The sequence below is a fragment of the Cynoglossus semilaevis genome, chromosome 4, assembly GCF_000523025.1.
Source record: "Cynoglossus semilaevis isolate Cse_v1.0 chromosome 4, Cse_v1.0, whole genome shotgun sequence".
Classification (NCBI taxonomy): Eukaryota; Metazoa; Chordata; class Actinopteri; order Pleuronectiformes; family Cynoglossidae; genus Cynoglossus; species Cynoglossus semilaevis.
Window position 1 is genome coordinate 18960829 of NC_024310.1, and position 27497 is coordinate 18988325.

At 42.2% G+C, this 27497-nt stretch overlaps 1 long non-coding RNA gene across 1 annotated transcript; it reads right to left on the bottom strand.

Moving 5' to 3' along the window:
- Nucleotides 1-1210: 1210 nt before the first annotated feature.
- Nucleotides 1211-6148, bottom strand: LOC112486941 (uncharacterized). The gene is made up of 3 exons (XR_003049555.1): nucleotides 5907-6148; nucleotides 2570-2700; nucleotides 1211-2357 (listed from the first exon to the last, which is right to left on the bottom strand). It is a non-coding gene; the product is annotated as an uncharacterized LOC112486941 (long non-coding RNA).
- Nucleotides 6149-27497: the final 21349 nt, after the last annotated feature.

Sequence of the window (27497 nt, forward strand, 5' to 3'; positions counted from 1 at the left end):
TCAGGAAGAACATCCTTTGACAATCTTTTGGAGAACACCGAACATTCTTTGATTGATTCTTAACACGATACCGTCATTTCCTAGACTATAAGCCGCTACTTTTTTCCACACGCTTTGTACCCTGCGGCTTAAACAACGATGCGGCTAATTTATGGATTTTCCCTGTTTCTGTTTACCTCTGCTGGGGACAAGGACAAAGTTAGGGAGTTAGCCCCGGAGCTAATGTTAGCTTTAGCCCTGGAGCAGATCACTAAGTCTCCCCTGTGTATTCCAACTATGGTTGGGGTGTTGACGCAGGAAGGAGCTAGCATGTAACCAGCTGTGTTACAGGCACAGTTTGGGTATAAAAATAATTTATTTAATTAAAAGTGAAAAAAAAAAATCTTTGTTGCGTAAATATCCCATGTTACAACGTGGACACCTGCGGCTTATGGAGAAGTGCAGTCTATATACTGCATGTCCAATTATGTTTTTCTTTTGAAATTTAGTGGGTGCGACTTATATTAAGGTGCGCACAATAGCCCAGATATTACGTAAAGTAATTCGTTTTTTAATCATTTTTCATATGTAAAAAAAAAAAAAAAAAAAAAGAAAATGTCTGTAAAATGTCCTGCAAAACACGAACGTCACACAGACTTAGACAATATTTTTTCGCCGGTGTTCAAGTGTGTCAGTGACGCCGTGTCCAGTATTTACACGACTGCCCCAGAGGAAGGCTTGCAGTGTCAACTGTCACAGAAAAGGGAAACACGGCATCTCAGCGGAAATGTATCTCTGTGTGTGCGTGCGTGCGTCTGTGTGTGCGTGTTTGTGTGTGAAATGGAGACACAGGATATCGTATACAGCCTCACAGGAAGAAAACCATTGTCTGTCAGAAAGGCTGTTATTGTCAACCGGGCCAAAATAAATAGGGGGACATCCCACAGGAAGTGCTTATGGGTGTATGTATGTACAGTATGTATGCAAACACAATTGTGCATTGTGTGAGACGGCATGTGTGCGTGGAAAGGGGAAGAGATGTCAGATGTTGAAGAGACGTTTTGAAAATGTACATCTGTGCGAATGTGTTCTGCCAAACAAATCACCTTTCGGAACTCTTTCGACGTCTTGATTGATAATACAGTGTTGCCATGGTGATTCTGTGCTCATGCCTGGCAATAGCTCGACCTTTAGTGTGGTCCCAGAATAAAATCGAAACACGGCTGTTGAAGTTCACGCCAAAAAATCTTTTTACTTTTTTACTTTTCAGGCTGAAATTCTTTGAACCATTGAAAACAAATGCAAATGAACTCTTTTATGGAGAACTTAATGCAAATTTCTATTGCAACACATGGATGAAAAATCTAAACAGGTCTTTAACAGGTGACCAAAGTCACTTTGCTTTTCATATCTATCTCAAGGCCATACAAGATGAAGTCAAATCTGCTGGAGAAAATCTATCTAAAAGTTGACCCCGGGCCAGATTTTGACATTTCTTTTGAGGAGTATTTTTTTCATAAATGGAAATTTTTTCATAAACAAACCTCAAAAATCAAACCCCTGCTAGGTGGTTTAGAAATAATTGAATCTATGCCAACGGAGTTACTGATGCTGTAGGTCAACGTGATGAGAAGAGAAACTCGATTTCCCAAAAACAAAAAACCCAAAATGCTCCTTTATTATGGACATGGTGGCTTTTTACGTGAGCTTCAAGTGATACTGTCCTAACTCATGGTGTCGGGAAATTCTTGTCCTGTACTCCAACATGCCACGGTACTTCAAATAGTGGGGACGCAGTACATCAGAGGTTATTCTGGAGAATATTACACAAATATTTATATATATATATATATAAGGCCAAGCTAGAAAAATGCTCCCTAGAATTAAAATAAATGAAATGGTTTGTGCGGACAATTCCTCCAATAACTGTAACGTATTTTTGCTCCTTGTTTCGGTCGTAGCATTCAATCCGTTCACTGGGCGTCTTTGAATTCCGTCGAATTATCTTAACGCTGATCTAAGGATTGAACTGTTGGATGAAAGCCCTCCAGAGAAGGTGAAGCCCGTGGAGCTACAGCGCTCGGAGCCATGTCCCCGAGCCCTTCATCCATCACAATGCTACCAGGAGCAGCGGGTCTTTTTAATTGCCCGGAGCAGTGTGCCACTGGCCTATCAGCACTCAGCCGTCTCCGTCCACTCTTCTTCCTCCTCCTCCTCCTCACGTTCTCACCTCTTCCCTTTTGCTAAAGTTCCTTTCTCCCTCCTATCCTTCCCCTCTTAAGCACATCTCTAATTCTTTGGCATTTAGGCCTTCGCTGCATTGAGCCTCCCCTGTGAAACCAGCAACCTAATTCTTCTCCAGACAAATTGCCAATCAGCTGCGGACAAAGAGAAAGGGAGAAAAGAGACTGGTCCTCAATAGGGCCGATCGCTGTTTTACTAAACGCTCCTTCAGAGGAGCAGGAGGAGGTGGACGACGGTGGGGGGGGTTGGGGGGGAGGAGAATGCTCTCTAATGTCTGTGCGTGTGTGTGTGTGCGTGGGGTGTGCATAATGCTGGTCCGTGGGGGTATTTGTGGCTATCAGTGTACCCTCATCTCTCCCCTCCTGCCGGGGGTTCAGCACTTTCTCTATGCGGAGGTTAACGACCTCATGGTCCAATCACATTCTCCTGTCAGGCCCCCGTCGCCAACAGCAACAGGTGGTCCGTCCGATTGGTGTCCTGCAGAGCGGAAAAGTAAAGAGAGAAAAGGAAAGGGGGGGGAAATGAAGGGAAGGAACCAGAATGAGCCATGAGAACGTATAGTTTTTCCCAAATCAATTTGTTTCCAGATCACATTTTTATCCTTCGGCTCATTATCTATCTTAAGTTCCTGAACGCTGACAAATGATCTGGACCCAAAATTCCTGCTCCAGACTGTCCTCCTCCCATTTTACCCCGTCTGAGCTCCTAATCAAACCCACATTTACGTGAAAATCGGAGCGACTTCGTTTGACATTTGTTGCGCTCCCCGCAGCTGTCCATAAAGATTAAAATGTTCTTCGGCTTAAATGGCGTGTGACACGTTACCAGAACCTTCGCCGTGTCTGATGAAGACTGACGTGCCGTGGTTTACAACATGCTCCAAAACCACTTTTCCCTTTACTTTACTGGCGTAAACTGGGTTCGGATTTCATCTGCGAGTACATGAAGACCCCGGGTGTATGCAGTAACGCCGTGTACTTTTCAGCCGGTCAAACTTGAATCACATTTAAAGGATAGAATGTTTGTAAATGTTTGTAAGTATTGAGGGATTATTATTAAAGGACGGCTAGGGATTAATCGCGATTAATTGTGGGACAGTGTGACTACAGTAGTCCAATTTTTAATATGGAAAAGTATCAGGAAAAATCTGCAAAGATATAACTAAAAATGTTGGTGGAGTTTAGTGGTTACTGTTCATCTTGACGGAAATCATGAAGAAATGTTTAATGCTATTGAGAATTAACTTCTGATAACTTTACATCTAACTTTAGATCAGGACGCATCAACGATATTTGTGATGACTAGGTTTTTAGTGTGGATTACTAATAATTATATAAGTCCCAGTTTTTCCATAATGGACACTAAATGATGTTTTCTCTGTGATCCTGACTGTGAATTTTGGTCGAAGGCCAGATTGGACAGTTCGATGGACCGGATTTGGCCTGCGGGCCATCAGTTGATGAAAATAATACTAATAATAATTAATAATAATTTGAACTTTATTGATCCTGTATGTGGAAAATTCTTGTGTAAACAGCAGATCTGCTGCAACAGAAACCCAGGACTCTATGCTCATAGCTTCCGAGGCAGACGTGCTAACCGCTACACTACGCTTTGGATACTTATAGAAGAAAATCGCAAAAAAAAGGAGACGGCTATTGAATGTGGTTTCGGAAAGAGTATTCACTTGAAATAGACCGATATTCGTAGATTAGTGAATTACCATTTCACAATTACCCTTAGCCGTTACTTAAAAAATGGCTAACAAATAGGTTCGGCTGATACAGCTGAAATATACAAATTGTTGAGAGACTATTTACCGCTGAACGAAACTAAACAGGCTGAAAAGGCACAGCAATTACTGACTGACAACTTTGCGCGAGGGAAGTTCACATAAAGCGGTGACAAGTCTTTTGGAGCTAATCTTAATTTTCCAATAAGCCTGTTTCCTGTAAGCGACACGGACAGGAAGAACCCATGAAAAAAGGAAGGTTAAATGTGGAGGGACGGAGAGGTGCTTAGACGCAGGACTGGAGTGAGTTCAGTGACTCTCTCTCGCTCTCTCTCTCTCTCTCTCTCCTTCTCACCCTCTTGCTCCCTTCAGCCTCTAATTAAGCAGCTAACAAACTCATAAAAAACCAACCAGGGAGACAAAGGGGTTTATGCAGAAAGGCAGCATTAGTCTAGCCTGAGTGCCCCTGTCTCATTAGATAGAGGGGAGGCATGGGGGGGGGGGGACGGGGTAAAGCCAGGGAGAAAGACACTGCTGTGTACCCAGTCACGTTTATTGAGCTGTGTCGTTTAACCGCCGGTTCCGTCATTCCGCCTGTGAACTTGTTCTTAACGGGCAGTAGGGGAGAGGTGGGGGTGACAAAGGGACATTTCTTTCAACTCAAGTTATAAGAGAAACAAAAATGAGGACTGACAAAGAAAACCCCTAAGGACGCAAAAAAAAAAAAAAAAAAAGAGCAAAAAATGAAAATACGAAAGGGAGACTAACAAAAAGAGTCCCTCCCTCCCTCCCTCCATTCCTCCCCCCGTATGAGTTTTGATAAAGTTTTCGTAAGTTCAGACTGCAATGGAGCTTAAATGGAGCGGACGTGTTGAGAAAATGCTTTGTTGAGTAATGAATAAAGTTTTAAACGCAGGACTCTTACTTTATTCACACACGACCTCATCACTTTTACATCTGTTTTCCTGCTCTGTTCAAGTACGTCTTTTTTTTTTTTTTTAGGTCCTATTTCCCCCTGATTAATTATAGACCTTTTAGAGCTTTTATTTCCGCGCCTCGGTGTCGTAACCCGTCATAAAAAAAACGAAACAAATTACAATGGAAAATTCCAACGTTTTAATTGTAGGGCACTGACAGGTGAGAGATGAGCCAGACTCTGAGCTTTGGTTTCCTTGGCACGACTTTCACTTTCTCTGTCGTACTGGACAACACGTCTGACCCCAGTCCACCACTACGACAGTATGAAAACCACCGCTGTTATTTCAGTAATACGTCTCCCTCTCTTGATCGGTGACAAGTGACTTTGCGACCCCTCTTTCCCGAGCAGTGCTGTTTAAATCATTAACCGAGAAACTGTTTCGGATGAGTTCATACTAAGCACTGACCGTAAATCTTCATTTAGCGTGTTTCTCTTAAAAAAAAAAAAAAAAAAAAAAAAACCAGCCAATCCAGCCATTAAGCTGCAGCTCTTCATTCATCTTTTTGGTCCCTGAGCACAAACGTCCTTAAGAAAACTGCTTGCCAAACACACTCATTTTAACAGCTTACGTCTATTACAGCTATTCCCCAACACTCCAGGAAAACATTCCCTCAGAGAGCAGGTCAACTCCGGGTCCAACGGTAAATGTGACAGGGCCAACAAGGCATAAGAGGCGGGGGCGTTTTTTTTTTTTTTCAAGCTGGTGCCAGTTTGAATGGTATGAAAACTCGTATATGGCATGTGCGCAACCGCGCCAGGGAGTCGGCCAAGATGTGTCCACTTCGTAGGAACCCAATAAACTGTTAGCTTACGGGCGGTGTTTAAAAAGTGTCGCCCTGATTCCAGTTCATGTAAACGAGTAGTAAAACTGACAACTCCTGACGTGACATCTGTCCTCCGCTCCACCTCTCTCTTCCTCTCGCTTCTTCGCCAAGATATAAACACAGAGACACGAGTTTCGCATGAACCTACTTGTTGCGCCGGCCCCAAAGGGCGATTTTTAATCCCTCCGTTTTCTCACACGGAGCCCAACGTTGGCCCTTAAACACACCCACGCACGTCCAGAGGTTAATGGCGGAAAAAAAAAAAAAAAACTGTGACAGCAGCGAACGAGAATTAGATTGGAAAGGGGCTTTTGCTCAATTTGTGTGCAGTCGGTACTCAGGAAGCCAAACCCTTCCGTTTGATTGCACACACTCACTCACACACACACTCTCTCTCTCTCTCTCACACACACACGACCCACAACACACACATCCAGCAGGAAAATAAGCAAAGCTGAAGCCTTATGATTGCACCTAATCTCCCTGACACAGGTCCTTTGTGTTGGGATCAGCGCGGCTCAGTGGACAAAGCCGTTACGTGAAAAACGTAAACAGAGCGCCGTACGCGTTAGCATTATTGTGCTATAAGCAACTGCGTAAGACGCGGCTAAATTTGTGATTACTCAGCTTGCTTGCAGTGTTTGTATAAGGCAGGCAAAAATATGAAGGTGCCTGTAAGTGTGTGTGTGTGTGTGTGCATGACTGAGTGCTCGGGGGAAATGGGCTAATTTGTCTGTGTATCCTGACCATGTTCGTACGCTGTGCTGCTGCTGCTTTAATGAAGAACACATTGGGGCCGATATTACTTCCACATGCTGCGGGAATGGGATGGAAGGGTGGGTAGGTCGGTGGGTGGAGGGTGGGGATGAGGGGTGAGGGGTGGTGCTCAAATACAAACCCTCCTTATTCAGCCACATTTGGAAACACACTCGCAGCGCTGCGGTATTTTCCACTTTATTAATTGCACTTGATCTTCATAATCACCGAGTTGTGGACGTCATTTTTCAGGACACGCCGGCATTGGCGGGGGAAGGGAACACATGAGCGTGTGATCCGCGCCGTGGGCCGGAGAGTCCAAGAAGTCTCCAGCTGCTGTGGTTTGTTTAAGTCTGGTCTATACCCTGAACTGCAATTCCCAGACTGGTATTTCTTTTGGCACTAAATCTGACTTTATTGTACATAATTTAAAGCTTCAGCTCACGAAGCATGGTATATAAAAAAGGAAAGTTCTGCCTTTAAAGCAGAGACTGGGGGGGGGGAAACCAGACTTTCCGTGATATACTGTGTCCACAGTCCATTTGCGGAACAGCTCAAACGGGCCAAACTGTGGTCATGGTAAACAAACAACGGTTAAATATGGCTGGGGTTGGGCAACTAAAAAATCACTTGGCTATGTTATGTTGGGAATGGGATTCCTGCCCTAGTGATAAAGTAATAAAGGTGTGTTTTCTTACCATCCATGTATAGTATTCTGGACGAGCTCACAACAAACGTACTCTCAGAAGCTACATGCTAAATACACACCCAAAGTTGGCAGCTCAAGCTGAGCACCCAGGGAGCAGTGTGTGGGGACGGTGCCATGCTGGCGGGTGGAATCAAACCTGCGACCTTCCAGACGCAGTGACGCTTTCTTACCCACCAGGCTGGTGGATTCGAACCTGCGACCTTGTGGACAGAAGTCCTCTTCCACTGGCCCATAGTGAGGACATAATTTCCTCCACATTTTTTTTTTTGGCATATTCAGTAATGCCTAGTTTGTCCAGATGCAAAAACCTTCAACGGCAGCCGAATGGCATCAGCAGGACCAAGTACGGCAATATATATATATTTTACCAAAAACAGTGAAAATAGGACGTAAAATGTTAAACAACTGGATCAGATGTGCATTTGGGTTTGAATAAGGTGCATATCATAGTCAGTAAAAAATAAAATAAAATCCATCCATTTTCATCCATTACGGGGGCAGCAGTCTCCACCCAAATCGCATTACACCGTACCTAAACCTTCCTGCGGGTGGTGAGTCCACTGAAAGGTACCAACCGCCCTAACAGGGATTCAAACTTGCCCAGGAGGTGAACCCTGGGGTTCCACACCAATGACAGAGACATGGCCAAAGCACCACAAAAAATAAAATCTAAATCTAAAATAATAACGCATGGAATGATGAATATTCTCTCCAAAAGCTTTGGTAATTTGGTGGATGTCTTTGGGGTTGTTTAGTTGTATAGACCTGGTTGCTCGTTGCTCCCAGGAGATCTGGCAACACTGACCTAAAGGCATTTTCTTTGATGTCCTTTGGCTGTTCCTTTCAGGGGGTCCATATATATCCTACCTCCTCCCCCGGTTACTCCAACTATCTCCATGTCCTTCTTCACTCCACCCATAAATCTTCTCTAGTGATTCCCTCCTTTCCCTCTTGCCTGGCAGCTCCATCTCCAACGTCCTTATCTCCACTCTCTCCTCAGCACATGTCCAACCCATCTCAACCTCGCTTCTCTAACCTTATCTCCCGTCTGTCACACAACCATGTTCTGTATACCATTCGTCATGGCAGGTCTCACTCCTGTCTCCTAAACCAACTCGGACGAATTTCCTGCAATTTTCTTTTCTGTCACAAATCACCCCAACGCTCACCTCCATCCATCCCTTCTGTCTGTACTGTCCATTTTCCTTGTGTACGGTAGTAAAGCCACAGAAAGGAATCGAGCGCAAACAAACGACAATGACAAATTTGACCATGTGGGAACTCCGTGAGACACACAGATAACGGATGGATTTGCTGATGAATCACTCGTTGTCACGGCGGAAAGAAGGGAAAAGGGTTGAGAGGGAAATAAAATCTTTGTCCGAGAAGTGGTTTCATTGTATCTGCCAGGGATTTGGAGAGATGGTAGGTGACTGATCCTTGGACAAAGGCCTTGGGGTTGATGTTTGCTGTGGTGACGAGGTTGGTTACAGTATGTGTTTAATCGATTTTATCCGTTTCCTGTAATGGTTGGAACAGTATCGAGTATCTGACAGGAAGATCTCACCATAATACCACTTGATAAGGCACGTCACCACCGACATCTGATGAAGGCGGAAGTATCGCGGCGAAAACTGACATAGATTTAGGTTGAAAACAAGTCCGAAAAAGGAAGGGTAAGTTAATGACAGTGACAAAAGTTCCGAGGCTTCTACGTATATAACATTATGAACAAACTCGGTCCGAAAGAAACTCGAGAGCACGAGGGGAAACGGAGGACAAGGAGCTTGGGGTCAAGGGATGTCGTGCAATGAGAAGCTGGAGAAGGGGAGAGGGAGGAAGGGAGGGAGAATGGGGGAGGATATGCAGGGCAGAGAGGAGAGGAGGTCATTAAAGTGCTCTAATGACCTGCTGATTGATGAGGGGCCCAAACTCTGACCCCAAATTACTACAGAGCCTGAGAACGGATTCTGTGTTTTGCCTCCGTGTGCAGGTACCACAGAAACACACACTCACATGTTTCCAATGAACGCAGCAATTACGCCAAGCACTCAGGTGAACGTATTCTTTACTCCACACGAGAAAGAGAAGTCCGTGCCACAGAGACGAGGAACCTGTTGAGAATCAGCTGATAGGGAGCCTAATCGTCACCATCTGTCCTGCTACGGTTCTGTCTGTGTCTGTAAATCATTAGCAACAGACAGCCAGTGTTCAACGCAGCCAAATATCTCTCCATACTTATATATGAAACAAGGCTTCTTTTATGTGAACATGAGCCACCGGGCTGCGAGTGTGTAAAAGCAGCGATCACATGGACAGCTCGCTCAGGGTTGTACAAAGACGCGGCGTCTTTGAACACCGGAGAGCCAACACGCTGCAGGTGTTTGGCAGGTACAGTGTTTATAACATGATCACTTTTCACTTGAGGCCCGCGGTCGCTAATGAAGAGTAAAATAAGGGCTTAAAATATAGCCAGGGCTGAGGGGAGTGTCATTAATAAGTCCATAAATCACAGTATTGAACACATTTTAAAATCTGATCTGGAGATTAAGGGATCATCAGTGTGTTCGCTCTTCAACCCTGAGGGAACATAAATGTGTGTAACCAAACTTTGGGGTTCTATTCCTGCCAACTCTGCTCGGGATGTTTTGCTCCAAAACACATGTCACTTTGTTGCCAAAGTCGTCCTTTTGGGAGCTTTCGCTTTTGCACAACACAACGGAAAAGCATCTGAAGCTTGACTTTAATGCGGGAAAAAAAAAGTTTAATTGGTTTCGCTTTTTGGGGATTCTATCTGTCAGCTGGTCATTTCCACCGCAGACGCTGATTTACGATGGACACGATGAACACACTGTGTCCAGAAACGTTGATCAACACCGGCGAGGGGATAGAGCAACAGTCGAAGGAGAACCTCAGTTCAGTTTGTTGCGTCTTCACTTCACTCTCAGGAAACAACGGGCTCTTAAAAAGGGAATCAGCCTTTCATTTTACATAAAAGAGATTTGAATTTTTATGGTAAAAGTTTTGCAGAACATGACTGAAAATGTCCTGCAACTCAGGTGCTATTTGTCGGTTCCATGCTTGGCGCTTGCTAAATGTGGGATCAATATAGTACAAAATGATTTTATTTTATTTATGGATCTATTAAAACTCTATTTAAGTACATTTGCACGCAAATATCGATAAAAACAATTTATCTTTTTTTTTTAAGTTTGTTTAGAAAGTCTCAACCAGGGGTTTCCAACTACTGGCGTGGGGGCCACATCTGGCGCACGAACCCCTTAAAATAATAATTAATTAAAAAATAAATGAATAAGAGATTTGTACTAATTGTTTGCACTGTAGCGTGGCAGAGTTTTCCAGCAAAGATTACTTTTTTTTCAATATCTGTTTGGGTTTTTTTGCTATGTATGTTTTTTGTATTGAACATCTGACCAGGCTCTGGGATGAAGGAAAGGACGAAGACACCAATGGCCGTGTCTTCAGGATCAGGGTCAGGAGCAGATAGATGGAGCATTCGTGTGAACTCAGATAAATGACATGTAAAAGTCATACATAAAGGCTAAAATGCTTTTATCATTTTCTACGCCATCTATTGGTGCAATCTGGGTATTAATTATATAATTTGGAAAAGTTTGGCGGGCCGGCTGAACGAGCCACATCTGGCCCCCGGGCCTTAGTTTGCCCAGGCCTGGTCTTGATTATTCAAACAATCAGATTTGAACACTTGTCATATCTGGAAAAACAAACAAACAAACAAAAAAACACTTTACAGTTTACGATTGAACTTTTGAAACAACTCCAGGATGATGACAAAGACATGTCAACTCTGTCTTTGATGGCAAGGTTACGGCTCTACTTAGTTAGGGGTTTCAAAAGTGGGGGGGCGGATCCCCCAGGTGGTACAGACCAAGTTCGCAATGTTCAAAACGAGATAAATATGAAACAATATTAAAAGACTGGATCTGACCTTAAATGGAGAATAATTCTAAAGACTTTTTAATGTAAATTTCCGCAAATTTTTTTTTTGACCCAAATAATTGCCCGGGTGTATTGCTAGTGGTTTTAAATACATGAAAACCATTGGTTGGTAAACAGTGATTGGAAAATACAAAGTCCCACAGATATTTTGGATCACTTTTTAATTTTTTTTTTTTCACTTAGTTATCTTAAATCAGTACGCTCAGTTAAAACTTTTTTTTTTTTCTTTTAATATCTGATCGTCTCCGTAAAGCTTTTGCTCACGTCAACCTTTCGTATTCAAAGTGGTACGTTAGTGCGACTGGCACTGAATCCATGGGATCGCCGGCTTTGGCCTGATGAAATAAACATTTCGTAAAATTGCTCTGGCTCTGATCCAGAACAAATTAAAATTAAGTTTGCAGAGGTGGAAAAAGAAAAGGGCCTTGTAAAAAAAAAAAAGAAAAAAGAAAGAAAAGAAAAGAAAGAAAAAGGTTTATTACGTTGCCCTGCTTCTCATTGAGTTTCCTGATTTATCTCAACACAATATTTTTCATTGGGAAACAATTGCGCACTGTTCTCACTCTCTTTCTCCTCACGCACACACACACACACACCCTTAAGCGCGCAACACACACACACACACATATACACACATTGGGAGACACACACACACAGCCAAAACATTTGTAGCCAAATGAAGACCAGATGAAGCAGCCATGACATACTACTGAAACACATGTTCTCACACACACACACACACACACACACACACTTTAAAGCCAGAGTCCATGCTTCGTTTGGTGCAGCAACCACAGCTCTATTTCTCTTTATGCCCTTCCTTTTTCTCTTGCACAACAGCAGGAGCAGCAGCAGCACAACACCTTCATTATAGAACTGTAAAACCCAGAGAAATCTATAAAGCTCTTTGTTTTTTTCCACTTCTCCTCCCTTCTCCTGCTTGTTTGTTTTTTACGAGTAAACAGAGAAAAGTTGCATGTGTTGACAAAAACAATCCCTCACGTATGCCACACACAGCAAACAGGGAAAGGGCATAAAAAAAAAAAAAGTGGTTTGAGATGAGAGGAGGATGACCGCGTTCACTTCAGTTCTCAAAAAAAAAGATTCTTACATAACACCTGATCCTGGTGTAGATATACTTGTGGGGTCCCTTTTTTTTTTTTTTTTTTTTTTTTTCAAAAGTTACAGTGGTTATGGGGACGCTCTGAAGGACCTCCATGAGTGACAGAGGATTTTGAAGTTCAAAATTTGGTTTGGAGTTTAGATTAGAATTGGGGTCAGATTAGGATTGGGATTGGGCGTATATACTGTATTTGTTGAAGGTATCTAAGTGGTCTATGTGAAGTGCTCACATGAGTATGTGTGTGTGTGTGTGTGTGGTCCATGTATGTAAAGCTAACCTCATTGGGGCATTTTTTAGGTCCCTATTTTGATGGGGCGTTCCAAAGTTTTAGGTTACGTTTGGAGTCGGAATGAGAATTAGGACCGAGTTAGGATTAAGATTGAGCATATATTTTTTATAGTTAAAGTTGGGGTAAAGGTTAGGGCATGCAATATATGATGGCCAGGTAAAGCCGTTGCGTGTGTGTGTGTGTGTGTATGTGTGTTTGTGTGAATGATCTGAAAATTTAGCCGGGAGCAAAGTATGACCTCATAGCTAGCATGATGTTTCAGCATTCACTGTTTCACTCAGAGATTGGGTTTTACTGAAAAGGTTTGGACACACGCAAACACGCACGCACACACAAATTTCACCATTCCATCACGTCTTTCAACTACTTAACAACCCAGACGAACCACAGTCTAGTTTAGTCATAGAGTTCTGTGACCGCTGACACTCAGACACAACAGAAAAACGACACCGCGCGTTCCATGTACACACCTTAGCTAGCTGCAGATAAGATCTTACAACAACTGCTTCAGAGGTGACGAAGAACGCCGAGCCGGGAGAAGACCTGACAAGAGTGGAGTGGTGTCTGACAAAGGTGGAGATTATTATGGTGGTGGTGAGGGATTAAAACCAGGTGTGCAGCATGTTGCCGGCTCTGCTACGCAACAACCTCTGCTAATGCTGGTCTAAAACGTATCATTTGAGAAAGTGCTTTCTGGGTGAATGGGAGTTAATCTTCAGTCCATTAATATTGAATACATACTGCTTTAGTTACAGGGATGATCTGTACAGACTTCTGGACCTTGTACAGGAAATGGACGTATTAAACTGTTGGTTGGGAAGCCTTAGAAAAATAAATAAATAAAAGTGTTTTGTTTTTTTAATTATTGGAATATATAGTTTTTCTTCCAACAAACTTTTAAACATTTGATGTATTTTAAGTATTTACTTATGTTATGTTGTTGGGCCCTTCAAGACAAAAAGTGGCGTGTAATCTTTTTTTTTTTTTTTCACCCGCTTATTAACATTCTACTGCTTAATCCTTCTCAAGGACATGTGGACAGCTAAGGGCCAGGGGACAAGCAACCATTCAAAACCCAGGGAGGACATGGAAACTGGAGAAGGCGACCGTACTGACCACTCCATGCCTCCTTAAGTGTGTCCTGGAAAAATGTGATCCTATTTCAAGGGAAATCAGAAGGAAATGCTACAACAAAATATATATGTATATATATATATATATATATATATACATATATATTTTGTTGTAGCATTTCCTTCTGATTTCCCTTGAAATAGGATCACATTTTTCAACTTCTATATAAGTTGCAGGTGTCCACGTTGTAACATTGGATATTTACACAAAATTTTGTTTTTTCACTTTTATTAAATAAATGTTTTTTTTTCTGCCTGTAACACGGCTAGTTACACGTTAGCTCCTTCCTGTTTCGGCGCCCCGACCGTAGTTGGAATGCACAGGGGTGACTTAGGGATCTACTCCAGGGCTGAAGCTAACATTAGCTCCGGGGCTAACTCCCTTCACTTTGTGCTTGTCCTCAGCAGAGGTAAACTCACGCTTCAACATGACAGGTCTCAAACTGCTCTCAACTATCGCTACCGTTGTCTCTCTCGCGCACCATTCCCAGACAGACATACGCTACTAGTATAACACACAGTAGCCTACCAGAAAAATCATTGATGGCTAGCGGTATGAACTGCGTTAGCCAGCAAAAATTCATAAATTAGCCGCATCATTATTCAAGCTGCAGGATTCAAAGCGTGTGAAAAAAAAGTAATCTGGGGTTTATAATCCGGAAAATATGGTGTATATATATATACATGCAGCTCATTAAAACCTGACACCATAAGACTAGTCTAGATTTACACAGTCACACAGTTTGAGCAGATGTCGAGGTGTTGGACATGTGTACACTCTGGATATTTCCCCCTTTAGAATATACCCGACATAATGGCTCCCCTGGTGGCGAGCTGTCAGTGTGAGATGATGGAGATCGTGTGTGCGCAAGTGCAGGTGTTAAATCCTGAAATGAGCGGCCAAACAAAGGGTTTGCTGTACAGCGTTGGCCCTTCAACGTATCAGGGAAAACAGGTCCCAGTGAGTGAGTGACAGAAGATGGAGGAGGAGAACATCTCTGAGGGAAACTAAAATAAATAAACGTTCCTTTTCCAGAGAGGACGGAGGAGCAGAGCCAGCTGGACCGATTCCCGACCTAATGATTTATGGCAGCAAACCGAGGTGAAATGGAGAGGAAAGAGCAAAAGAAAAAAAAAATCTTCTTTTCAATAAATCTGGAATTGAAATTGATATTTAGACTGCGTTTCAAACAAATGTCTTATTTGCAGGTTAATGAAACGTGTCTATCACAGAGTCATCTGGCCCGGGAGTGAATCCGGGCTGGTTCCATTTCCACTGCAGACAAGAGGCAGATGTTAGTGGGGTTTTCGACCAGTCAAAAGAAGGTTTTAGTGGGTGTTTGTGGGTTTTCTTTGACCACTGGAGAGGGGCCTAGAATTTCATGGTTGTGGAGGAAAATTGGAAAAGCTCTTATAGGCAAAAAAGTAGCCAATTTCACCACTCACGCTAACTACACGTTAGAAAAGGTCAACTTAATAGCCATGTCAATTTGGTATACAATGTTGTATACATGTCTTTTGTGAGCCAATCTGTGCTCTTTTTTTTTTGTTTTTGTTTTGTTGGTTGGTGCCAGTTCAGTGACTCGTGACCAAAATAAGGTTCTACTATGGTTGGACCTGATTTTTAACGCTCTGGTAAAGTTTAAGGTTTAAGGTTAATAATAATCTGAGGTCATGTGATCCCACCTATGAGCCTGTGCATTATAGACTTATTTGTTATTATTAGCTCCTAAGGTTTCGTCAACCACTAAGTAACTTAAAAACAACAACTGATATTTCAACCATTTTATCTTCTGTTTCTGTTTCTGTTTTCACACAGAGAATGCGTGAAAACAATGAAAAGGTTTTAGTTTTTAGGTTGTTTTTTTTTTTTTCAATGAAGGAATTAAAAGAATTCCATCCAGGAAAGTGAGTTTCCATTTCTTGGCCCGGACACAGCTGGTACAGTGCAGTTTCTCTCTGGTTAGGAGGCCTCCTTCCCTCTCCTCTAATCACACTTAATGATTCAAATGGGCCCGAGACATACCTTTGAAATCAAATCCACTTACACAGAAACACGCATTAACACACACAATGCACTGTTGTGCGGGAACTGGCGGAGGAGAAATGGAAGAAGAAGGAGAAGAAGGAGGAGAAGGAGAAGAAGAAGAAGAAGAAGAAGAAAGAAGAAGAAGAAGCAGAAGAAGAAGAAGAAGAAGGAGAAGAAGAAAGATAAGAAGGAGGATAAGAAGAAGAAGAAGAAGAAGAAGAAGAAGAAGAAGAAGAAGAAGGTTAAGAAGAAGGGTAAGAAGAAGAATAAGAAGAAGAAGAAGGATAAGAAGAAGATGAAGAAGAAGAAGAAGTAGCAGAAGAAGAAGAAGAAGAAGAAAAAGAAGAAAAGAGGAAGATGAAGAAGAAGAAAGAACAAGAAGAAAGAAGAAGAAGAAAGAAGAAAAAAGAAGAAGGAGAAGAAGAAGAAGAAGAAGAAAGAAGAAGAAGAAGGATAAGAAGAAGAAGAAGAAGAAGAAGAAGAAAGAAGAAAGAAGAAGAAAAAGAAGAAGGATAAGAAGAAGATGAAGAAGAAGAAGAAGAAAAAGAAGAAGAAGGAGAAGAAGAAAGATAAGAAGGAGGATAAGAAGAAGAAGGATAAGAAGAAGAAGGATAAGAAGAAAGATAAGAAGGAGGATAAGAAGAAGAAGGATAAGAAGAAAGATAAGAAGAAGAAGAAGAGGACGTAACTGTAGACGTGTGAGTTTCCCTGGTGGATGTTTCCTGTCCATCAGCAGGGCTCTAACTAGGCCGACTAATTGCTTCTAATGACCTCATAGGTGAATGCACACACACAGACACACAGACACACCAAACCCTACCACACAAAAGTGCACAAGCAAGCACGCACAGAGCAAAGACTAGTGTGTATAAGTGCAGGACGGTGTGAGTGATTTGTTCATGGACATTCCCAAGGTCTTAATCCTGCATTACTGCATATCCTCATTTACATTCTGTAAATTCTGATGGCATAAAGAAGGAAACTCTTGACGGGGTTGACGGACAAATCATCTAAAGCAGACATGGGCAAACTAAGGCCCGGGGCCCGGATGCAGCCCATTCGGCTGTTTAATCCGGCCCGCCAAACTTTTCCAAAGTATATAATTTATTTATATTATCATTATACTTCTGTCTTTTCCCTGCAATACCCATGATTCGCCAATAGGTGGCGGAGAAAATTATAAAAGCAATTTAGCAGTGATATCGTCGGTAAATACTTTACTTAATCAATGTGGTCGAAATGACTCTGAATTGTGTTAAACATTTTGTGATAATAATTTTGAAAAACTTTAACGAATGAGATAACGCAACGACCTCTATTTCCATCGTTAATCAAGTTATCATTATACACACACACATTTGATACCACGATGTTATTTAAACACACGCTGCGGGGAAAGGTTTTTGCATTTCTGAAGCACCTCGAGCTTAAAATACCATCTCAATGCCCAGCATGTGTTTGTGGAGAATTACATCTCTGGTCAGAGACCCAGCCTGTGTCAGAACAGCCTTACTGAGAGCAGGGCAGCGAGGAAGTCTGCGGCCGACAAGCAGGAACGCCAAATGGACTGTGAGAATCTACGGCCTTTAATCATGAATAATTACTATCATGTACTATTACAATTAATCGTTGTTAATCCAACGCTAACCCTGAAAATAATCACATTAAAATTGTGTAAAAACATCATTGTGAGCGTATCATAATACTAGACTCTAATATCTGTACGTCCAAAATAAGTGCACACTGATGTACCGTCTCAATTTTTTTAAATCGGATTTTGCGAAATCTTCGCTATATTGTACGTCCGAAAAAAGTGCACACTGATGTACAGTGTTCCCTCTCTATTTTTTTTTTTAATCGGATTTTGCGAAATCTTCGCTATATCATGAAATATACCAAAAAAAAGTAAACTAAAAGACGTTCTAAAATCATTATAGATACGAACGTTTTGGATTCTTGTTTTGAAATTGACATAGGCGCATTTGCGAATGATCGCTGGTAGCTTAGTTTACCTAGACGAGATCGTAGACAGCATACTAATACAATGCGTACTCGCTGTACTGATTGGCTAATTGAGTGCGCTCTTCTGTTCTTCACGCTGATTGGCTCACGCATCGTAGCATCTCTCAACATCTCCCCTTGTCTGTCGGCCACTCTCTCGTTCACTTCGATTTGCGTCGCCATTCTACAACTCTACTGTGTATATAATTGTGTCGGAATACAGTCTAGGGAGGGTTAATAAATAAACAGTATATGTAAATAATATAATAAGTATCTCGCCTCTACTTTGCAATTTTTCGCATTTCGCGGTTGGTCCTGGAACGCAACTACCGCAATAGGAGAGGGACCACTGTATACCTTCGCAAACTCTTATCTGCCATATGCTAAGCAGTAAAAATGATTTAATTTAGTTGAATAAACGGACTCAAATTCAATCCATCAAAAAATGGTTTGTTTTATTCAGTTGTACTACTGTATTTCCACGTGAAGGTTTGTTGGGATTCAGATTAGGCAAGCGGACAACTGTTGTCAAGGTTGGAGCAAGTCTGCAGGAAATGAATGTAAGTCAGTGTAATGTCTTCTGAAGTAATGGAAACAGTGAGAAACAGAAGGAGAGAGAGAGAGAGAGAGAGCCCTAGAGCAACATCAAACTCCTGTAGTGGCATTTCCTGAAACCTCAACGAAGCTAAAGATATCATCTTTCGCCCAAACTCCAAAACACTCATACATGTGGCTGTGGGATTAGCCCTCGCAGCCTTCAAAGTAATTTGACATGGGATAAAATAAAGCTTTGTTTTTTTTTTTTTACTTCAAAGATTTCGAAAGGGAAAGAAAATGCATTTCCATACCTGTGCTTAAGACATTTTCCATATGCGACAAAACGCACAGCTGTGTGCTCACCGTAATAACCTTAATGTCCAGTCTTATGAAGCTGACACCCCCCCACCATTGTCTCCAGTCAACTGTCTCCATGCAGATTAGAGAATTTTGCAGCACAAGATCAGTCATCAACAATCGCATTTTAACATATCATCCCTGATCGCTCTGTCTGTTCTTTATCGTATCTTCTGCTTTTCCTCTTAGTTTTTTTTTTTACAACCTACTTTTTACTTGGAAGCTCGGGTTGGTCTGTCCTAAAACCTTACAAGGCAGGAAATCAGTGCAAAAACAAACGAAAAAAAAAAAGATTATAAGGAAAAGAGATGAGAGTTTCTCCTGTTACTCACTCTTAACGCAGCCAGCCTTTGTACAGTGTGTAAAACCTGTGTGGTTACCAAGTGAACACTGAAATGTTTCGGTGAAACTTTCTGGACCCAGAACCTTCTGAATGCTTCACCACAAACACAGTGGGTCATTTTTTAATATATATATATATATATACAATATATATATATATACAATATATATATATATATATTGTATATATATATATATGTATGTATATATATATGTATATATATATGTATGTATATATATATATGTGTGTATATATATATATATGAGGTTTATATTGTACATTTGAACATAATCTCTATGTCATGATATCTGACGGGAGTTTATTTAAGTTTATAGCCTGTCATAACAGAGCGCGGTTCGACATGTAGCACAAAGACAAACCAAAGTCTGACATCAGGAACTGCCTCCAGTCATGGAACTGAACTGACGTGTGTATCAATTCACTTCTCATCAGATATGTTTATGTTTGTCCCATGTAATCCTCAAGTGGTTGTTCAAGGGGCAGTAGTGCCTTAGTGGTTAAGGAAGCGGACTTGGGTTTGGAAGGCTACAGGTTCGAGTCCACCACTGAGGTAGTTCGCTTTCCTTTCGTTCCTTAGAGCTCCTCGGCTAAGCTAGGCTAATGGAATTCACAAACACACATAAATTCCGCTCGGAGTGCCAAGATGAAAATGAGATGCTTTTATCTGAACTGTGTTCTGATAAAAAAAAAAAAAGAAAAAAAGAAAAAACAACACACTGCAGTCTGTGGTATAAATAAGTATATATAAAAAAAACAAACACACACAGCAATCCATAACCCCAGACCTGGCTCTGTGCTCCAGCGCCTGGAGGGTGTGCACTAATAAGAGGGTTCTTTTTTTTTTTTTTTTCCATGCATATTCACACACCTCATTAGACCATTAATGCTTGAGCATGTGTCAAACTTTTTGTGCATGTGCACAAGTGTGAGTGTGTGTTCACTCACACTTTAAGTGTTAAAGCCAAAACAACACTTTACAACCGGGATGGAAAGAAAAGAGAAATAGGAGAGGGAAAATAATAGCTGTTCACAGCTTAAAAAAAAAAAAAAAAAAGAAAGAAATTCCAATAAATCAGCCCCCGACCTCCATCTGCCGCTCCTTTTTTCTTCTTCCGAGCTGTTTTATGGGTGAAATTAGCCCTCCCCGGCTCTCTGACAGCATAATAAAACACTCTGCCAGGTACATATGCTTATATTGGACCTCGGAGGGAGAGTGAGGAGCGGAGAAGAAGGAAAAAAAGCAGAGGGAGAAAATGGGTCAGAAGAAAAGTTGGAAAAATACGGGAATAAGCGAGAAAGACGAAAACACAAGAGAAGAGGTAGACGCAGCGATAAAACAAAGACAGACGAGCAGACCGTGAGAGCAGAGTGGGGGAGAAATGATGATGATGAGAGGGGCGATGATGATGATGATGATGACGATGATTAACACACTCGGAGGAGGAATGAGGAGCACACAAGTGGAGAAAACCCTAAATAAAGAGGCAATAGGTCGTTACAGGAGAAACAGCCCCAGAAATGACTTTTACATCTGTGGCTGACAAATCCCTCTGGATCTCGTCACATAACACATAACACACACATAACACACACATAACACACACACACGTGCGCGTTCATCCTTGACTGTGTATTGAAAGCCTTACATCCTGAAATACATATTTTTTGAAACTCCATTCATTTTCCCTTTGGAAGCAAAGGGAGGGATGTGGAAACCTATAAATCCACGTTGCTGTTGACAGCCGCCGGGAACACCAGAATATAACCAGTCATAAGTGACCTCATCAGGGTCAAAGGTCAAGCACCCTGAGAAAAGGAGAATGAAGAGAACGGGGGGGAAAGGAACAAAAAACAAAGCACAAAAAAAAAAAACCCAAAATCCCCTGACTGACAATCTTACCAGTTCTTATCTCAGTTATTTATTTTTTTTTTTACATGTCCGTATTTAACCATTTTCTATTGGCCTGAGTTTTTTTTTTAGTGGTTGGAAATGTAATAATTTTGGTTTGGCGGTGATTTGCTGACGTCTTAAAACTCACGGTGATTACAGAAATCCATTTCAGAAGTGAGTGTGTGAATATATTTATGAGAATATGTCACTTGACTATAAATGGGAAAAGTATATTTATAGGACAGTTATAATCTGGGTGAACCACGAGTTGGGATTTTACGGATCAATCGTAAAATTATGAGAGCGTGCGTTCCCGAATCGCGCTCTTTAATCCACTGCGTGCGACTTTTGCGCAACCGAAGTTCTCTGCACCTGCACTTTGTTTCTACAAAGAGTTACGTTTTGTTTGGGTTTTTTTTTTTTTTTTTTTTTCCTGCAGAATTATAGGAAAACGCTGATAAGAAGAAAGTGCACAGTAAACTATGTCTCTGAAAAAAAAATGCCTTGTAATCTCCTCGCCGCCGTACAGGGAATGATGTGAAAAAAGGGAGGACATGTCGGATTCCAGATCCATGGTTATCTTTGTTGTTTTGACCCGGGTCTGTTTTGAGTTAAACTGCATGTGGAAAAACTGTCCAGATAATATAGACAAACATTACAAACCCCCCCCCCACCCTTCATATATTTATTACATTTCCCAACATCTGTACTTGTGGATGGAGCCAACTGTGTCATCGGGTGAACAGGGTCTCAGACCCCTTGACAGTTCTCCAGTCCATCATAAGGCCACATATGAAGACAACCATGCACAACTACTGGTCAACTTATACCAAACAATTAACCTTATCCGCCATGTTTTTGGAATGTGGGAGGAAACCAGAATTCCTGGGGGGCGGGGGGGGGGGGGGGGATAACCCCACGCACTCCCTAGAGGGAGCGTGCAAACTCTATCCGAAAAGCCTCGGAATCTAGTCGGTATCACTCTGTCCTGATACTACATTCAAAGTCTTCACAATCCTACTTGCAATCAAAAAATCTGTAATGTACTGAGGGGGCGAGAAGGAACAAAGGTTTCTTGACAAGAAAGTTCCCTTTTCTAAAAAAGTCCAATTCGGTACAAAGACAAGAATCAGTAAATGACAACCGTGTCTAAAAACCAAACCCAATGGACGACCATTTCTAATGCAGATCTACAGTCAGCAGCATTCTATTTCAGAAACTATTTTGGCAGTCATTCACACACTGTTATCTTCCTTGCAGTCGGTGTCCTCCTGCAGGCAGCGCGGTGACTGCAGCGGCTCTCTATCTCTGGTGCAGTCAAACAGACAGGGACAAGTGTAATTGCGGCTTGTGGTTTTGGCTGAGCATTCGAATGGAAAAGCAGCTCGTCCACATCTCTGTCGGTGTGTCAGCGAGGTCCATTTGTCTTCCAGCCCGGGCCTGTGTGTGCATGAGACCGCGAGTGTGTGTGTGTGTGTGTGTGTGTGGAGAATGATTCACCGTTCTGGTGGATCGTGTCTGTCAGCTACTGTCAGTGGTGACGCCGGATGAGAGGAGACAAAGACAGAAGTCAACACACACACACACACACACGCACAAGTCAAAGAGCTGCAAAGACTAGGCATGGTGAGAATGCTACACTGAGCGCCCGCTGCTGCAACAAACAGGAATTGGTCGTTTGTAAAAGACATTTTCAGGACAAAGTATTCATTAAAGGGCAGATCAGATTTGAACGTTGTTCCATTTTGGCCAAGTTTAAATGATGCAAAAACACAAGTAATTAGCAGCGCGGTTCTCTTTTGGACACAAGTTTGTTTGTGTGCGCATTGTTTTGGGGCTATTTCTGTCCACGCTCTGAATGAGCGGCAAACAAACAGGAATCTGAGCGTCGAAAATGAAAAGTGTTTGTGTGTATTAGGGAGAGGGTGTGTTTGGTTTGATTATTGTCACGGACCTCAAGAAAAACACCAACCCAATACACTCCCATCCTTAAAAATCTGAAGAAAAAAAGGCTACACACACATACTGGTTTTTCTGTTTTGTGAGCACTGTTACAAAAGAGCCAACATCAACAATTAAAAATATACCTAGTTTCTATCCTTCTCCTAACTCCAAATATCAAAATGTCCTCAGGAGTGCACAGAAGTGTCCTCACAACATAAAAATGTCCTGACAAGTATAGCTATATCAGAAAAGTATACACACACACACACACACACTTTCTACAAGGAGAATGGAAATAAGTCTCAGAACCTGCTTTCAATAGTCGATCTGTCCTTTCTTGTGGTTTCGTGTTTCCGCTCCGAGGCCTCCCTACACATACAGTGCAGTGTCTCCAGTTTCCAGGAACATGAACAGCTTGATGAACAGCTACTGAAAGCTGCCCAACCATTCACACAGGAAATCTTCATTTTTAAATTGCACTGGTTTGGTAGTAGTTTAGTTTAGATCTTTTATGAAGAACCAACATACCAATACCGATATCAATCCGGTAGCTTCTTTTCTCCTGCCGCAGACACCAACGTAAAGTTAAAGTTGAGCATCTGGAAGGATATCAAGTACATTAGCGACACCGTTCGACCAATCCCAGCTCCCAGTGTACAGGGGGTCAGGTACGCCAGTCCATTGCAGGGGCCAAACATATGGTCCAATTAGAGTGTCTGATCAAGCGAGACAGAGAACATGTGCGTAAACGAACGGCAGAACAGTGAAAATAGTGAGGCTACTAGGATCAACTGTTCAGAGCAGAGGAGAAAAGTGTGAAAAGAGTGATCTGTGACAGAAGAGTGTCAGTGTAAGGTGCAGGGAAAGGTTTACAGGACGGTGGGGAGACCAGCCATGATGTATGGTTTAGAGACGGTAGCAATAGAAGACTGACAGAAGACAGGAGGTGGAGCTGGAGGTGGAGGTGGCAGAGTTAAAGATGCTAAGATTCTCTCTAGGAGTGACAAGAATGGACAGGATCAGGAACGAGGTCATTAGAGGGACAACACAGACAGGAAGGTTTGGAGAAAAAGCTAGAGAAGCCAGATTGAGATGGTTTGGACATGTGCAGAGGAGGGACAGTGGATACATTGGTAGAAGAATGTTAAAGATGGAGCTACCAGGTAGGAGACAAAGAGGAGATATATGGATGTAGTGAGGGAGGACATGCAGATAGTTGGAGTCAGAGTAGAAGATGCAGAGAACAGGGAGAGATGGAAATCAATGATTTGCTGTGGCAACCCCTGAAAAAAAAAAAAAGGGACAAAGCCGAAAGAAAAAGAAGAAGAAGACAGCCTGATCAAGCCCATGTTTTCGGTTCTTGAAAATAACATTTACAAAAATGCTGTTAACGCATTATATTACAAGTTGTTGTTGTTGGTTTTTTTTTTCAGCCAAATTCAACCCCTTTTTATTTATTGTTAAATGAATGACTGACATTTAGCGTTTACGCTTCACGAAAGATCAGCTACTAGATCAGTTCTCCATAAAAGTGCGTATGTTTGTGTAGTTGTGCGTCTCTGTCAGCCTGTGTCGATGCTGTGTGTGTGTGTCTGTATTCCCACGGCAGGACCAGTGTTTACTCCTCCTCTGGAGACAAGTTCTATTTCAGGGAGTGAAGCAACAGTGAAGACAGTGAAGAGACAGGTGCCAAGACAGTGAACCCAGGGGTCTTGGAATAACAAAACAAGTTGAGGAGGGGGGGAAAAAAAAAAAGAGGAGAGAGTTTTACAACAGAGAGCAACTCCCATAAAGAAGTCAAAGAGGAAAACAATGATTTAGACTATATTTTTATTCCCAGTCAAACCACGTCAAGACGAATTGACGAATCTCTCGTCTGCTCCGGAGCCCTGTGAGTGCACTGCGCTCCGTCAACACTGCATATCTCTGAAGTGGCTGCTTCTCCTGTCTTCTCCACATAATTCTCACTGCCCTCACCTCTCTTCCCCTCACACACTAAATCATTCCCTCCTTTGCTCCCTTTCTCCCCCCCACCCCCTGTGCACAGCTGCATGTTGGATGTCAGCCCTTCACCTTTTCAACGCAGCAGTTGACAGAACGTTTCCACTTCATTGTCAGTATGCTCATACACACACACACACACATGACTACACATTCTCAACACATATTTTTCCCCACCTCCTGTAAAAACATCTGAGAATTTCACTCCGGATTGTTTTCCTGGTGCAGGTTACCGCCGAGCAACACAGCTGCAGCACAAAGTACCATTTAAGCGCATGCATAAATGCAAACTACACGTTGTTCTTCCATGGTACGTGAGTGGAGTGCGGCGTGCTGTGCGTACAGTAGCTGAAGAAGTACAATACTCGATTCGTAAGTAAAAATATACCCAAACGAAAAACACTGTTATGTCGCCGTAAAATCGTAAAATTCTACCAAAATCGATGAGAAAGAGCAGCTAGTAAGTGAAGCCATGGATTATACAAAAATAATGACAACATTTTTAATGTCCATCTCGACCTGTTGTGCACAAAATGGCGGCCATTTGTGTGCAGGAGACAGCAGGGGAAACGTCACTGATTTGTAACTATATTTCCTTGAGATTTTCCAATGAGATTAGCAGTACTACATTATACTGTGTCCTACACACCTAAACAAACGAATATTTTTATATTGTATTATACTGCTGTATCCTGGTGATTTCTGTTGACCTAGGTCATGTACAGTATGTTGTAATTCTCAATGTCCTCCCCCGGGTTTCCTTACCCTAATGTGTTACGTGACCATTCTCTCACTCTCAGTTAAGTCCCAGATACACACTAAACCAGTGCAGTTCTGCACGGTACTACAGTATGGACGCGCAGAGATAAATCAGGCAGCGAGCGGGGCAACAGAGAACCAGATTATGTGGTTACTTAGTTACAGCACATTAATAAAGCCGGTCCCGGTCGGGTCAGAGGAGAGGAGAAACAGCTGTGTCTGGAGGTCAGGAGAAAGAGGAGGAGGAGGAGGAGGAGAACTCCTTAATGCTTCACACACTGTGTGCACCAGTAGACTTTTGCATGTTACATAAATCTACTGATAAGGTGTGAATAATGGCAGTAAAAGTGGAGAGTCACAATGCACAGGCACATTTACAAGTCCCAGCAGCTACCACTGCAGGAACGATTACGAAAACTGATGGATCTTTCTGGGACCTTTCCATTACTGGGAGTGAAATACCAGGTTTCAATTTTGCTGCCCTAAAAAGGCCCTTGGTGATGGGTGTAGTATGTTTTGGAGGTGTGTGAACGCTATTAAAAAAAAAAAAAAAAAAAAAAAACCCCAAAAAAAAGGGGTTTTTTTTGGGGGGGGAAATCTTTGGGGCCCTTCGGCATTAGCTTCAAAATTGTTCAAAATTGAGCCAAAAAAAATTTTTTTCCCTTCCTTTGATTTGTAAATAATAATAATAATAGTTGTCCTTTATTTGTCCCAAGACGGGGAAATTCAGTGTCAGGTCAGGGGGTGGGCAAACGTTTTGACTCAGGACCGGATAGAACTAGATGTGAACTAAGATAAATGACATGTAAAAGTCATGCAAAAATGCTAAAATGCTCTTATCATTTTCTGCGCCATCTATTGGGCAACTGTATGTATTGCAGGGGAAAAAGCAGAAGTATAATGATAATATAAATTTGAAAATGTTTGGCAGGCCGAATTAAAATTCTGAACGGGCCGCATCCGGCCCCCCGGGCCTTAGTTTTCCCATGCCTGGTGTAGGTCTGCGCGAGCCACACAGGCTGCCATGCGAGGCACCATTAAGTAAGTAATTCCTCTGGGGCTCAAACCCTGGACCCTCTGCAGGTAAGGCCGATGTGGAACCCGCCGTAACTGAAATGCTGCAACAGTGAATTGTTATCGTTCTGAACCTCAACCTTCTGTTCCATTCTGAACCTGAACGTTCAGCCATGTTTACTGAACCTCTCAAGCTTTAGTTACACTCGCAATGTTAAGTTGCGCGGTGACACATGACGATGTGTCTGCGACGTCTCACCGCCTGACTGGTTCAGGCCAGCCTTATGTTGACATTGTTGCCGTCAAATGCTCTATTTTAAAACAATCGATTCAAATCACATTTTTCTGATTATTTTTTTCGTTCGTTTGCCTTGCTGCGTTTACAATCCCCGATTCAGAAAAATAACTGAATCGTTTTCATCCTTAATCACATCAATCGGCTGATTTGCTTCCTTTCTGCAGTCGTCTCAAAAACGTCTGAAGTGTTTTCTCAACCTTCACAAACGTCCAGAACTTGGCGTGACATCCACATTAACTGTTTTCCTGTGAAGTGGCTGAAACATCTCAGCAGACGGACGCAGCTGCTGCCCGGCGGCTGAGCGTCATCATCTTCTTACGGCTATATGAGCTATTGTCTTACATAAAGAGTCCATAAATCCATAAGTTTTAACAGAATTAAATGGAGCTGAAGAAAATAAAAATGCTCAGCTGTGTCTTGAACCAAATGTCTCGGGTTCTTTACGGTAGGAATGGTCAGCCGGCGTGTCCTCAGACGTAAGAGAACATACGTACTTTCTTCACCCATAATCACAGGAAACTGCCTTCAGCTGCCGGTGCAGATGTTCAATGGA